General features: G+C 41.3%; 1 long non-coding RNA gene across 1 annotated transcript; it reads right to left on the reverse strand.

Moving 5' to 3' along the window:
- Positions 1-780: 780 nt before the first annotated feature.
- On the reverse strand, positions 781-5,520 carry LOC143270505 (uncharacterized). The gene is made up of 2 exons (XR_013047691.1): positions 5,457-5,520; positions 781-1,847 (listed from the first exon to the last, which is right to left on the reverse strand). It is a non-coding gene; the product is annotated as an uncharacterized LOC143270505 (long non-coding RNA).
- Between the last annotated feature and the right edge of the window lie 1,184 nt (positions 5,521-6,704).

Here is a 6,704-nt window from a genome sequence, read left to right on the forward strand (position 1 = left end):
TTATATAAGTTGCTGTGGTCATGGTATCTCTTCACAGCAATAGAAACTCTAACTAAGACAGATACTATCCAAGAATCACCTGATATCCTTGTTTTATTTTTTAAAAAACTGTGTAGCTTGGATGTAACAGGAATCTTTGTTTGTTTGTTTCTGTTTTTGTTTTTTGAGATAAGGTTTCTCTGTGTAGCTTTGGAACCTGTCCTGGAACTCACTCTGTAGTCCAGGCTGGCCTCGAACTCACAGAGATCCACCTGCCTTTGTCTCCCGAGTGCTGGGATTAAAGGCGTGCGCCACCACTGCCTGGCTATAGCAGTTCTTATTAATAAAAACAAACCCAGGGCCAGGTATGGGGGTGAACGCTGAATGGTCAGAGAAACAGAACAAGCCACAGCCACCTCACCTCGCCAATTCCTCAGCTGATCCTATTTCCTCAGACTGGATGCCTCTCAGCTGAACTGTGCTGCTCAAAAACCTAAAAGCTTAACCAGCCAAATGCTTCTAGTTTCTGGTCTTCACGCCTTATATACCTTTCTGCTTTCTGCCATCACTCCCTTGGATTAAAGGCTCAGTTTCTGGGACTAAAGACTCGAGTCACCATGCTTGGCTGTATCTTTGAACACACAGAGATCCAGGTAGATCTCTGCCTCTGGAATACTAAGATTAAAGGCGTGTGCTACCACTGCCTGTCCTCTATGTTTAATATTGTGGCTGTTCTGTTCTCTGACCCCAGATAAGTATATTAGCATGCACAATACTTCGGGGAATATAATACCACCACACTTGCTAAATCAAAAGCAGTTGTATTTGAGACAAATTTAATATCATTTCCTTGAGGATTAACTCATCTTTCTGGGTTTAAGATACTGAACAAACAGCACCTGTCATCAGAACCTGAAGATGTATTTTCACCCAAATCATTTCAGATTTCAAAAAGAGACCATACTCTTAAGTAGTCATGTTGATGGGGCAGTGATCACACATAGGCTGCATCTTGTAACAGAGTCCAGTGTAACACCCTTGAGTATGTCCTGTACCTGACAACAAATGGTACAAAGAGTGGCCAGTTCCTTCCCAGTTCTCCACCATGTGTCAAGCCAGAGACACTTTTTTCTTTCTGAGGGGGCTGAGCTCTATGTTGATGTAACTGAAGCCTCAGAGGAGCCTGAGGCAGCTGATCAAATTGAATCTGAAGTCAAGAAGTTCTGGGGCCTTTCACAACAACTGTGCATCTCTTCCGAGTGATGTCAGCATTTCTAGAAAGTTGACAGGCTTATTGCCAAAAATGTTTTCTTTTCTTACAGAAGATAGGGTGGGGTGCAGGGGGATGTTGTAGGGGGAAACCTGCTAACGCTTTTAAGGTTGACATCTAAGAATTTTCTAGAATTGACTCTGATGTGTTGTTGTCGCCGCCGCCGCCGCCGCCGCTGCTGCTGCTATTTTAATTCCATGGTATTAGTATCTATGTCTTTGTCCTCTTCCAAGTCTGTCTATCATCATACACATCATTCTAATCACCATCCATATTGCCTTTTTCTCTGGGGAAAAAAAACCTTTCTGCGAATCCAACAAATATGTCTCCTCATCACTGAACTTGCAAACAGTTAATTTGGGGTACATAAGAAACTTCCATGATGTACCTGTCTTGCCTCTCTCCCTGGAATCTGAACTCTCCAAGGCTGGTACCTCTGTTCTGTGAAGTCCTCAGCACAATATCATGTCAATCAGCTTGATCAGTATTTGGTAAACAATAAGTGGATGAGTGAGTCTCCATGAGAATGTGTTCTGTCCCCTTTTTTCATTTTCAAATTTCTGTAGTATTGGAGTCCAGCTCCAACCTGTTGAGGGTTCTTGTGGGGAGGAGAGAAGAACGAAGTATTAGATAGAAATATAGGAGGAGACAACAAGAAAGACAGAGACACATGATAGCTTTGGGAGGGTCCTGGATCAATACCCAGCTGCTTTGAGGTTTATTCAAATGGGCTTTTTATACACTGCCAAGGGGCAAGGCAAAAGACCTCCCTCTTTCAAGATCAAAGCACAATGTTCACCCAAGTATAGAGGCTTCAAAACACCTGGTAACCATGCCTTTGGCCAAATCATCCCATTATGCAGCCCTGCTGGGTAAAACAAGCTCAGATTTCAATTCTCTGACCTTGAGTAAGGTCTTACTAGGGAGCCTCTGTGGGCCCCCCACACTGTAGTTAGGCCTATATTTAGACAGTGTAATACTTCATAGCTTCACAATGTCTAAGCTCACAAGAGTTGCAAATAGCTGCTAAGAGCATCTTTCTCTTAGATCAGTTTGTTCTCTGTCTCAAGTGGAGAGAGCAAGATGCAGCGTCTATTAAACATCTTTGTTCCTTGACTTTTTGAAGCATTAGGAGTATAGGTGCTGTGCACCTGGGAAGATGTCCAAACTGATTTCAGTTTCCTCTGGGAATTACTGCCATTCACAATCACAGCCATTGTAGTTTTGTCCTTTCAGAGTCACAAAAACATATTTTAAACATATATAAGGAGAAAATGAATGGAGATAACTTTTAATCATACTGAAAGTTTTGGAAGATATTTTATGGCACACATAAAAACTTTACCCAAGTGAAATGTGTTGGGGAAATACCAAAAGTTTCAGAAGTCTCAAAATTTCTAAGTTGCTTCAAAACAGGCGTGATGGCAGCCACCTGTGTAACAGTGATTTGGAAGATGTGGATTAATAGCCCTTGCTGCAACAATGATACAGACCACCTAAAAATTTCAGTGACATAAACAAAAAATATGTATTTTTCCCCCTGGGTCTATAGGTTAGCTGTAGTGAATATTGGAGCTCTGGCTGGCTGGTTCTTGTTCCGTGCTTTGGGCCATTTGGATGTTTATATTACATATCTCACTCTGGGGCCAATTATGAGGCAAGCATTAGCTCCCATAGTTATATGTTAGCTGAACCTTGTTCATGAAGCACAGAGGTGAGTTCTTGTGTTGTAGTTACTGAAGCACAGGAAGTGGACAAATTCCTCCATGGCTGACAGAACTTTTGCTGGCATTATGTCTGTTCATACACCAACTGCCCAGAAACACCGCAGATTGTATTAGTTACTTTCTTTGCTGCTGTAACAAAATACCGGTTCAAACAACTTAAGGAGGAAAGGGTTTATTTGGGCTCACAGTTCAATGGCAAAGTCAATCATGGCAGAGAAGTCACACTGAGAGGAGTCTGAAACAGCTGATCACATTTGGATCCACAATCTGGGGTAAAGAGTGACAAATGTCAATTCTCAGCTAGTTCTACACTTTTTATTCTGTCCAGGACCCTGGCCCATGGAACGGTGCAGCCCACAGTTAGGATGGCTCTCCTTACCCCAATTAATGTTATCTAGATATCCCCTCCCAGGCATGCCCAGAAGCTAAAGTAGTATGGATAATACCTCAGGCACACACAGAGGCTTGTCTCCTGGGGAATTCTACTGCCTGCCAAGTTACCAAACAATAATAAACCTCACACAGATAAGTGGTATTTACAATATGTGCAGATAATTAATGTTGGGTAAACTCAGACAAGACTGTTGCATCTTGGGTGTTACCATGGTTTCAAAGACATTTGGAAATGTGATAAACCCCATAAATGCCTTTTCACCTTTTGAGAACTTTTTGAACGGCTGAAACAGTTTCTATGGGAAGGAAGACAGCAAGCTTCATGCTAGAATTACTGCTGTTAGAGCATTGGAGGGAGATGGTGGAGGAGGAGGATGACAAGGTCAACAAATCTCAGGTTACTATGTTCTCCCTTCTTACCATCATTCTTTGGAACACCCCTGAAGAACTACAGTGCTTGTTTTATGTAATTTCTACCATAAAACATTATGATTTTCCAAATCCACTTAAAGAAGACTTTCCTAATGCAATCATCATATTTTCTTATTTCCCATCCTTTAGCAGCTTAACCATTATTATTGTGTTAGATCAGAGAGTGGTAAACATAAGCTCAAGGAAGTCACTGTTGGCAGACCCGTTTCATAAGGATTAAGGGAAGTTCCTCAAATGACAGCAGGCTGTGACTCCAAGCCACACAAATGAAACAAACACCAAAGTAACAGTGTAGGTAGTTATAAAAGAAAGTTCTTCCAAATTTCTTCTCCTTTTTACTTTCAAGTGATTTGAAAACTAATATATTTATAGTTGTCCATATAATAATATATAGAAATGTGGCATATTTGATAATAACATCACAGGGAGACACCAAGAACAAAGTTTTATCCAGACTTTTTCTGGAACCAGAATGCAAGCTGAATCCACAAGAAGAGATGAAGAAAAGCAGGAGTAAGTAGATAGACGGACCCAACGAAGTCTGCAGTCATCATCTCTCCTTCCTCCTCTCAGCTTCCTGAAAAGCTGTAAGCTTGCATGGGAAATAAATAACAATATGTCCTTATATCAAATATTAGTTCCAAAAATATACTAAGAAGTCATTGAAGGATTAAATATTACACTAGAAAACATCCACCCAGCTTACAAGGAACCTTTTAAGGGAGGATAGAGAAACAATAACAATAAAAGATCTACAGAAAACAAAGAGCAAAATAACACAAGTACTGTGACATCAACAATAGGATTAAATGTGATTGCACAGATAGTCAAACTGGAGCTAAGAAGAGGTCAAGGTATACGGTGCTATAGGAGACACAGTCCAGACTCAAAGACACAATTATACTCAAAGAAAAAGTGAAAAAAAATCATGCTGCCTGGTGGTGGTGGTGGTGGTGGCGGCGGCGGCGGCGGCGGCGGCGGCGGCGGCGGCGGCGGCGGCGGCGGCGGCGGCGGCGCACACCTTTAATCCCAGCACTCAGGAGGCAGAGCCAGGTGGATCTCTGTGAGTTCAAGCCCAGCCTGGTCTATAGAGTGAGATGCAGACAGGCACCAAAGCTACACAGAGAAACTCTGTCTCAGAAAAAAACAAAAAACAAAAAAACAAAACAAAACAAAAAAAAACAGAACAACAACAACAAAAAAAAATCCATGCCAACAATAGCCATAAGAATGCTGAAATCAATTAACTAATATCAGAAAAAAAAGATTTTAAAACACAAAATGTTACATTAAAACAGACATTTTCTATTAGCAGGATGGCTCAGCTGGTCAAAGTGATGGCTGTGTAAGCTTGAAGTCCTAGTCTGATCCCTGGAACTCATGGAAAAAATGGAAAGAGAGAACAGATTCCACAAAATTGTCATCTGACCCCCGTACACACAGTAATAACAGCAATATATGATAAAAGGGAATATTTTATGAATAAAAGGTCAATCCATTAGTAAGACACAAAAATTAAAAATGTATACTTAATATGATTCTGTGTAATTTTCTTGCATTTCTATTTACCCCAGATAGAGAGGGCATTGACAGACCAAAAAGATTTTATCCAAAATCCAGCTTGGAGAAACTTTGAGTTCATTGGCATGACTTACAGGAGCATGTGTGGAGGCCTACTTCCAAAGCATAGGTGACTTGGCAGCTGCATCACCAAAAAGCCTCACTGTGACATGGATGCTGACTCACAAAAACTGCATCACTGAGGTCACCGGAGTCCCTTAGGCACCTTAAGGCTGCTGCACTACCAAAGGAGCTGTCTTCCCCAGCAACCATTCACTGCTTATGTAAAGGGGTCTTTTGAGGCTTCCTTCTCCCTTCATGAGAGATTGCTAATGCGCCAAATCTTGTGACCTCTTGAGAGACACCCACATGTGATTGCAGCTGCTCTGCTTCAAGACAACAAAAGTCATGACCAACCTGGAGGAAACAGCCACACAACATAAGAGAAATAGAAGAAGAAAACACAGACAAGATGGGGCATGTTCATGGTATAGTCATAGATGGTTCTTTGTGTATATGTTAGCTTGGTGTTTTTGTGAGACTCCTAACAGTGGGAGTGGGTGCTTCTCTGACTCTTTTGCCTGTTCTTGGGATTCTTTTCCTCCCATTGACTTACCTTGTTCAGCCTTGATATGAAGGCTTTGCCTTGTCTTATTGTATCTTGTTTTGTCCTGCTTGGCTGTCATTTTTTGAAGACCTGCTCTTTTCTGAAGAAGAATGGAAGGGGAATGGATCTGGGGGGGAGGGGAGATGGTGTGGGGAGCAAGTAGGTGTGGAGGAAGGGGAAGCTGGGGGATAAAGCACTAGCAGAACTGAAGGGTAAAAAATACTATATTGTCTAGTTGTAGAAGAATCAAGTAAGTAGGACATGGAAGGCTTGACCAACACTGTAACAACAACCATTATAACAACAGCAAAGTGCATACACATCTCAAGTGCATGGAAAGCTTTCTCCAGGATAGATCCTATGTTAGGGGACAAGGCAAGAACTTGGAACCCTTACATATTGCTGATAAGAATGCAAAATCGTGTCCTTGAGAAATAAAACTCAAATCTACACAAAAATTTGTACATGAATGTTTATAGAAATATTATGTGTAACATCAAGCTCTTAAAATAGCCCAATTCTGGTGCATGAATAAATATGAGTCTCTGATAGAATTTTAAAAATCCTTTCGGAATATACAAACAGGTCCCTAAGTATCTGCCCACCCAATGGCTAAGACTGTTTCCAGATAATAGCTGAGGTCTTTAACAGAGATTTGTCTGCTCCGATATAACCTGCCTACCTGACATGTGCACCACTGTGTTTGAAAGTGCCTTGATTTTTAATATCCTTTAGT

The sequence above is a fragment of the Peromyscus maniculatus genome, chromosome 1, assembly GCF_049852395.1.
Source record: "Peromyscus maniculatus bairdii isolate BWxNUB_F1_BW_parent chromosome 1, HU_Pman_BW_mat_3.1, whole genome shotgun sequence".
Classification (NCBI taxonomy): domain Eukaryota; kingdom Metazoa; phylum Chordata; class Mammalia; order Rodentia; family Cricetidae; genus Peromyscus; species Peromyscus maniculatus.